This window comes from Pseudophryne corroboree, chromosome 9, assembly GCF_028390025.1.
Source record: "Pseudophryne corroboree isolate aPseCor3 chromosome 9, aPseCor3.hap2, whole genome shotgun sequence".
NCBI classification, from domain to species: domain Eukaryota; kingdom Metazoa; phylum Chordata; class Amphibia; order Anura; family Myobatrachidae; genus Pseudophryne; species Pseudophryne corroboree.
In genome coordinates this window covers 460460747-460469744 of record NC_086452.1, presented here as the reverse complement: position 1 = coordinate 460469744, position 8998 = coordinate 460460747, and the positions used below count along the sequence as shown (strand labels likewise).

Here is an 8998-nt window from a genome sequence, read left to right as displayed (position 1 = left end):
CAGCTTTAGCATTCTCTGACAGCAAAACGGTGTCAGGGCATGCTGGGATATGTAGTTTCACAACAGCTGGAGGGCCGCAGTTTGGACATGCCTGCACTACACTTACTAATACCAGCATCTGGGGCTTCCTGATTAAATCCTGGCAATGCATCTAGTGGGGAAGGACCAGCCAGCGAGACTACGCCATCTGCAGGTGAAACAGTGCAAGTGCATTAATAGTGACTGAATAGTTAAGTAGAACTTTGTAGTTTTTGTTTAGTTAGCTCCACAATTTTTGATAATTGTAGATGGAATTATTCTTGAAATAAGACAGTAGTACAGTGACTACAATCAATGCAGAGTGCTGGTCATTTTGCAGTAATGGTAATGCTAGCATTTAGGGGTCTATGGTGGTCATTCCGAGTTGATCGCACATAGCAACTTTTTGCTGCCCGTGCGACCAACTAGACGCCGCCTACGGGGGAGGGATTTTTTTGCATATCGGGGCTGTGAACACTTGTGCAGCCCTGCTTTGCAAAAAAAGTTTTGCGTAGAAGCAGACCAGGGTAACAACAAGTTACTTACCCTGTGCGATCGATCCAGCGATGCAGGACCCGGAATTGACGTCAGACATCCGCCCTCCAAACGCCTGGACATGCCTGCGTTCACCGCTCCACTCCCAGAAAACGGTCAGTTGACGCCCCGGAACGCCTTCCTCCTGTCAATCTTCTAGCGGTCGCCGCTGCTACCGCTTTCTTCGTTCGCGGTGTCGCTGCCAACAACGACGCACCTGCACAATGCGGCCGCCGTGCATGCGCAGTTCCCACCCGATCGCACGGCTGCGAAGAAGTGCAACGTGCGATCGAGTCGGAATGACTCCCTATGTACTAAGCCTTGGAAAGAGCTCAAGTGGACAGAGATAAAGTACCAACCAATCACCTCTTAGCTGTCATTTTTTTAAACCCAGCCTGTAACATGGAAGCTAGGTGCTGATTGGCTGGTACTTTATCTCGGTCCACTTTATCTCTCTCCAAAGCTTAGTACATAGACCCCCTTAATGTGATGGTAACATGTTAAAGTAACATTTATATGACTGCTTATCAGCAAATTGATAATGAATGTTAAAGTCTGGTTATGTATGAATTACTCTGACTATAACAGAATGTCACATTAATATTATTTAATACTTGCACCCTTTGCGCTCCAGGCCTGAGCCGCGGTACACTAGGGCTGGGCTGTCAGATTACTCACATGGTGAACCAATGACGAGATCTTGTGCGTCCTGTTCCCTAAATTCCACCTGCGGAGCTTTCCCTTTACGCCTTCCCATAATTCTCTGTCTGACGAAGAAAAGTAATGTTCAAATATTAATTCCATTTTAGGATACAATATATTCCTGAGAAATCGGTGGCACATAAGTGGTCATTCCGTGTTGATCGCTAGCTGCATTCGGTCGCTGTGTAGCGATGAGGCAAAAAAACGGCACTTCTGCGCATGCATATGCAGCGCAATGCGCACGCGCGACGTACTATTACAACGAACGATGCAGTTTTGCACAGGGTCTAGCGAAGCTTTTCTGTCGCACTGGCTGCCGCAGAGTGATTGACATGAAGTGGGCGTTTCTGGGTGTCAACTGACCGTTTTCAGGGAGTGTACGAAAAAACGCAGGCGTGCCAGGAAAAACGCAGGCGTGGCTGGGTGAACGCAGGGCGGGTTTGTGACGTCAAAACAGGAACTGAATAGTCTGAAGTGATCGCAAGCGCTGAGTAGGTTTTGAGCTACTCTAAAAACTGCACAAAACAAAATTGTAGCCGCTCTGCGATCCTTTCGTTCGCACTTCTGCTAAGCTAAAATACACTCCCAGTGGGAGGCGGCATAGCGTTTGCACGGCTGCTAAAAACTGCTAGCAAGCGATCAACTCGGAATGTCCACCATAATTAGTTGGGTGTTAGCAATCTGAGCGATATGGGCCCTCATTCCGAGTTGTTCGCTCGCAAGCTGCTTTTAGCAGCTTTGCACACGCTAAGCCGCCGCCTACTGGGAGTGAATCTTAGCTTATCAAAATAGCGAACGAAAGATTAGCAAAATTGCGAATAGACACTTAGCAGTTTCTGAGTAGCTCCAGACTTACTCGGCATCTGCGATCAGTTCAGTCAGTTTCGTTCCTGGTTTGACGTCACAAACACACCCAGCGTTCGCCCAGCCACTCCTCCGTTTCTCCAGCCACTCCCGCGTTTTTCCCAGAAACGGTAGCGTTTTTTCGCACACAACCATAAAACGCCCAGTTTCCGCCCAGAAACACCCACTTCCTGTCAATCACATTACGATCACCAGAACGAAGAAAAAACCTCGTAATGCCGTGAGTAAAATTCCTAACTGCATAGCAAATTTACTTGGCGCAGTCGCACTGCGGACATTGCGTATGCGCATTAGCGACTAATCGCTCCGTTGCGAGAAAAATATAACGAACGAACAACTCGGAATGACCCCCATGATTATTTATCATTTCTCCTGTCATCTCTATTTCTCTCTATCCTATTAAAGGTTCAGCCTGACGTGATTTATATATCTCCATTCTCCGCTGGTTCGGTTCTCACCTCGTCTGTGGGTTGTGTGGTCGGTGTTATCTTCTCTAATGGTTCCAGTCTTCTGAGAACTGAAACCTCCCAGTGATTCTGTCAGTTCCTCGGGCAGCAGATTTCATAATCTTCATTACACAGGCCACAGAGTATTTAAGGAACTGATTCCTGTTTCATCAACATGCAAATACTGTACATTTGTGAATCTCTTCTGTGAGTGGCTGAGATGCAGTGTACCGAGAACACATCCTGTAGGTGTTACATTGTTGCAAAACTAGATTTTGCAAGGAGCGCAATGTAATTGGTGCTTTTGCCACAAACGCGAACATGGTGAAAACAGCTGGAACTTTTATGCCATTTACTGACATTTAGGGATGGGATCCGGTCTCTAGGTCGACAGTAACTAGGTCGACACTATCTAAGTCAACCACTATTGGTCGACAGGGTTTATAGGTCGACATGTTCTAGGTCGACTAGTTACTATCTACTTTCCATACCACACCCTTAGGGATACGGTGTCATTTTTTTGGGAAGGACCCTGCAAGATTGATAGTTTGCACTAAAAACACAAAAGAAGACTGGGCACAGAAACTTTGCACGTAGTTAGCATTTAGGAAATGAACATATAGACATAAATCCCATCAATTGGGGTAACATATCTGGCTGGTGGTGCTCCCTAGTGGTCAAATTACAGTACTGCAAACAAAAAGAAAGGAAAGAAGACATTTGCTGGGGGCACTCTTGGGGAAGAATTAAAAAAAAACTGTGGCGTGGGGGGGAGGGGGGGGGGCTGTCCCTGCAGCGGCGGGGTGTTGCTATTCAATTTCAGGACTGAAAATGGGATGTGTTGATTTATCTAGAAATCACTGCAGTTTTTCTTCCTCGCAACCCCAGAGCATGTCTGATTTTTCCTCAAATTGTTCATTTTAGGTATAAATCACCGTGACCTGCTCTGGGGCCCCGGCAGCACCCAACCCAACCCCCCCGCCTTCAGGCTTAATTAAGGATTTGGAGGTATCTTAATTAGTGTGTAATTACTCCCCTTTCAAGACAGTGTCTTCGCCTCCAGTGCCAGGAAGCGGACTCCTGCAGCATCGGTAAGTATGTGCGTGTTGAGGGCATGATTGCGTGTGTGTGTGACCCCCATGTATCGTATACCCCCCCTCCCCCCGAGGCAATGACTGGGAGAACTACATCACAGCGGCCCACTCATCTATCTGTCTATAGGTGCATACTACACACTGTGCAAGATTACACGCGATATTGCTCATTTTCACCCATCTGAGCGAAAATGTGTGTGATATCAGCCAGCGTGAGTTCTAAGGACGATGAACGATGTGCAGTCACACGCATCGTTGTCATCCCCCATTGTTGGCTGTATATGCAGCTCAATTTGGACTTATCGTCCAAAACGGCATGTACGGGCCAGCCGCGGCCTAACTTCTGTGTACGACATCGCTTGTACGACATAGTGTGTATGCACTATGTCGGCAGTAGGAGGGGAGGAGAAGCACTATGTGATATCTCTCCTGGAGCGTGTTGCATAGTGTGTATGTACCCTACCCCTCTCTCATATCTGTATCTATCTATCTATCTATCTATCTATCTATCTATCTATCTATCTATCTATCTATCTGTCTGTCTGTCTATCTATTTCTCTATTGCTGGCCATACATCAGTACGACCCGTCTCCGATGCGATTTCCCTTGCCCCGTCAGCTCCCTGGCAGTCCCAGACAACACGAGTGACACACAATTTGCTAACAACCCGTCGTTAAACGACCGATCATGTGCCGCACAAAAGAAAAGTCCAGGGAAATGCCACTCAAAATCATACAATGCATCGTACATGCATAAAACATGGGGCCTAATTCAGACCTGATCGTAGCCCTGAAAATTTTTGCAGGACTACGATAAGGCACACAGAGATGCGGGGGGACGCCCAGCACAGGGTTAGTCCGCCCCGCATGTCAGGCCCCCCCCCCCCCCCCGCAGAAGTACAAATGCATTGCACCGCGGCGATGCTTCTGTACTTCAGGAGTAGCTCCCGGCCAGCGCAGTTCCTGCACGCTGGCCAGGAGATACTCGATGCTGCCCGGGTCGCAGCGCCTGCCCCTCCGCACGATCTGGCCACACCTGCGTTGTCCGGACCACGCCCACAAACCGGCGGCCAAACGCCGCCGTGCCGACCCCTCCCACCCAGCAAACGCCTCTGCCTGTCAATCACGCAGATGCGATCACTGGGCTACGACAGCCGTCGGCTGTCTGGCATGCGCCATGCGCACTTCTGACTTGATTGCTCTGCTATGATGACGGCAGCGTGCGATCAGGTCAGAATGACGCCATGGTACGATGTGCATACGATTATGACAGATAATATAGGCTGCACGCATGATCAGAGGATGCAACATTCGACCCGCGGGACCGTGCATCGCACCGTAATCGTACCCAAAAAATGCACGATGTGCACATAATGCGGCATATGAGGAAATCGTACATTCGTACACTATATCGACCTAGTGTACGGCCATCTTATCTCATATCTCTCTCCCTCATATCCATCCATCCATCTATGGGGGTAATTCAGATCTGATCGGTTCTGTGCGTTTTGCAACGTTAGCTGGACAAATCGTCTATGATAATGTAGGCTTTCTGTTGTAATCCTGCTCTGGCTCAATCGGTACTCTGCTGTAGCCACAAACAACTACATAAAGCGTCACTTCTTAGCTGACTATGGCGTCAGTGGTAACCTCAGGACAGGTAACAATTTCTAATGACTCCTCGGCTGGTGACGATCACTATTAGATTCTTGCTGAAGAATATTCCTAGCTACTGCTGAGACGAATACCCAGAGGTTGAGAACGCTGTAGCAGATACTCTATTATTCTAAACTCTTTTGTAGGACCTTTCCTCTATGATCCATCGTATATGGTCTGTATATATATATATATATGTGAAGCAGTATAAGGTCAGTGTCATACAGCACTCGTCATCCTTCAGGAAAATTCCCTAGTATAGAGTTTTACACATAGGTCTGTATCTCTTAGTTTGGGTAGGAGTTTAGGGATCCTTATATTTCCTGGGCTGGATTAACGCTGTGGAACATCTATAACATGTATATGGCCAAGGTCTTCATAATGTCTCTCCTAATATCTAGCCAGGGTGATGGTGTAGAAACATCTGAGATTGGGGGACTGAGTGGCTGATGGGGATGCTGAGCAAGTTCGTGTGAAGTACCTTAATAGGGACTCCAGCTGCTGTTCCTGCTCCGCCTGTTCTGATAACAGGGCCGCCCACCGCTGCTCTCTCTCTTTGATCGGCTCTGGCCGTCAGCAGCTGCTCCGCCTTCCAGCCCGCCTCCGCACCTCCTTCCGGCATGTCTGAAGGCCGTCAGCCGCACCTCCGCTACTCTTCTTCCCGGCTGTCAGTCAGCCGCCGCTCCGCCTTTCAGCCCGCCTCCGCACCTCCTCCCGGCGTGTCTGAAGGCCGTCAGCCGCACCTCCGCTACTCTTCTTCCCGGCTGTCAGTCAGCCGCCGCTCCGCCTTTCAGCCCGCCTCCGCACCTCCTCCCGGCGTGTCTGAAGGCCGTCAGCCGCACCTCCGCTACTCTTCTTCCCGGCTGTCAGTCAGCCGCCGCTCCGCCTTTCAGCCCGCCTCCGCACCTCCTTCCGGCGTGTCTGAAGGCCGTCAGCCGCACCTCCGCTACTCTTCTTCCCGGCTGTCAGTCAGCCGCCGCTCCGCCTTTCAGCCCGCCTCCGCACCTCCTCCCGGCGTGTCTGAAGGCCGTCAGCCGCACCTCCGCTACTCTTCTTCCCGGCTGTCAGTCAGCCGCCGCTCCGCCTTTCAGCCTGCCTCCGCACCTCCTTCCGGCGTGTCTGAAGGCCGTCAGCCGCACCTCCGCTACTCTTCTTCCCGGCTGTCAGTCAGCCGCCGCTCCGCCTTTCAGCCCGCCTCCGCACCTCCTCCCGGCGTGTCTGAAGGCCATCAGCCGCACCTCCGCTACTCTTCTTCCCGGCTGTCAGTCAGCCGCCGCTCCGCCTTTCAGCCCGCCTCCGCACCTCCTTCCAGCGTGTCTGAAGGCCGTCAGCAGCACCTCCGCTACTCTTCTTCCCGGCTGTCAGTCAGCCGCCGCTCCGCCTTTCAGCCCGCCTCCGCACCTCCTTCCGGCGTGTCTGAAGGCCATCAGCCGCACCTCCGCTACTCTTCTTCCCGGCTGTCAGTCAGCCGCCGCTCCGCCTTTCAGCCCGCCTCCGCACCTCCTCCCGGCGTGTCTGCAGGCCGTCAGCCGCACCTCCGCTACTCTTCTTCCCGGCTGTCAGTCAGCCGCCGCTCCGCCTTTCAGCCCGCCTCCGCACCTCCTCCCGGCGTGTCTGAAGGCCGTCAGCCGCACCTCCGCTACTCTTCTTCCCGGCTGTCAGTCAGCCACCGCTCCGCCTTTCAGCCCGCCTCCGCACCTCCTTCCGGCGTGTCTGAAGGCCGTCAGCCGCACCTCCGCTACTCTTCTTCCCGGCTGTCAGTCAGCCGCCGCTCCGCCTTTCAGCCCGCCTCCGCACCTCCTCCCGGCGTGTCTGAAGGCCGTCAGCCGCACCTCCGCTACTCTTCTTCCCGGCTGTCAGTCAGCCGCCGCTCCGCCTTTCAGCCCGCCTCCGCACCTCCTCCCGGCGTGTCTGAAGGCCGTCAGCCGCACCTCCGCTACTCTTCTTCCCGGCTGTCAGTCAGCCGCCGCTCCGCCTTTCAGCCCGCCTCCGCACCTCCTCCCGGCGTGTCTGCAGGCCGTCAGCCGCACATCCACTCTGCACCGCTGCCTGGTTAGTTGTATGCTGCCAGGATCAGACTCTCTCTCTCTGGGCTGCCTGTCGGGTGATGCGAGGAATCTCTCTCTCTATTCCACGCTGACGATCCAGCGACCGGAGCGACGCAGTCCTGCTTCTCTTCCTCGGGACCTCCGGGGTAAGTGCGCAGCTCTCTTTCTTAACGGCTGTCCGAGGGCACGAGTCTCGGTGTAGCCGGCGCGTGGGTTTAATCCAACAGTCTTTTAACCACGCGCTGGCTCCCTGCACCTGTCCAACTACTGCCAGCAGTATGCATTATATGTGGCCACAGGCACCCATTTTTCCACTGTCACCAATGTATACTGCACACAGCATCTGGGTTATTATATTTATATATATATACAATTATTATTTCACAAAGAGTCTGATAACCATACATAGGGAATCCACAGCCAGGTGGAATGCGGTGGGGGTGTCACAAACAAAATAACCCACCCAAATCTAACTCTCCCTGCACATGTTATATCTAACCCACCGGCAGTGCACATGTTTTGCCCAACTGCTAACAGTTCCTGCTGATATCAACTCAGAATTACCCCCAATGGCTCTCATGTCGAGTTGTTCGCGCGTTAGTTTTTTTCGCAACGGAGCGATTAGTCGCAAACTGCGCATGCGCAATGTTTGCAGTGCGTCTGCGCCAAGTAAATTTGCAAAAAAGTTTGGTATTTTACTCACGGCTTAACAATTAAATTTCTTCGTTCTGGTGATCGGAGTGAGATTGACAGGAAGTGGGTGTTTCTGGGCGGAAACTGACCGTTTTCTGGGAGTGTGCGAAAAAACGCTGGCGTTTCTGGGAAAAACGCGGGAGTGTCTGAAGAAACGGGGGAGTGTCTGGGCGAAACGCTGGGTGTGTTTGTGACGTCAAACCGGGAACGAAACTGACTGAACTGATCGTAGTGGCAGAGTAATAGGCCCTACACACATGCCGATATTCTGAAAGATATGAACGATCTCGTTCATAAATGAACGAGAACTCGTTCATATCTTTCAGTGTGGAGACTCCAGCGATGAACGATGCGCAGCCCCGCGCTCATTCATCGCTGATCTCCCGTCGGCTGTGCATGCAGGCCAATACGGACGATCTCGTCCATATTTGCCTGCACTTCAATGCAGCCGGGTGACGGGGGGAGTGAAGAAACTTCACTCCCCCCGTCACTGCCCCCCCGCCGCCGGGTTGCTCGTCGGCCGTATCGGCCGTCGGGCACCTCGGCGGCGCATCGCCGAGTGTGTAGGGCCCTTTAGTCTCGAGGAACTCAGAAACTGCAATGAAATTTCTATTTGCAATTCTTCTAATCTTTCGTTCACAATTCTGCAAAGCTAAGATTCACTCCCAGTAGGTGGAGGCTTAGCGTGTGCAATGCTGCTAAAAGCAGCTAGCGAGCGAACAACTCGGAATGAGGGCCAATGTCTCTCTCTCTTTGTCTCTCTCTCTCTCATATTTATGGGCTTAATTCAGATCTGATCGTAGCTGACATGCGGGGGGGACAACCAGCACAGAGCTACTCCGCCCCGAATGTCGGCCCTACCCCCCCCCCCCCCCCCCACACACACACACACACACACAGGTACAGAAGCATCGCATGGCGGTGATGCTTTTGTACTTGAAGAG

General features: G+C 52.0%; 1 long non-coding RNA gene across 1 annotated transcript in view; it reads right to left on the bottom strand.

Moving 5' to 3' along the window:
• Window positions 1–106: 106 nt before the first annotated feature.
• Window positions 107–8998, bottom strand: part of LOC134958579 (uncharacterized) — an 18214-nt gene continuing 9322 nt past the window's right edge. The window contains exons 2-3 of the long non-coding RNA XR_010187068.1: window positions 1231–1319; window positions 107–187 (exon numbers count right to left, since the gene is read on the bottom strand). This is a non-coding gene — a long non-coding RNA (uncharacterized LOC134958579). The remainder of the gene's footprint in view (window positions 188–1230; window positions 1320–8998) is intronic.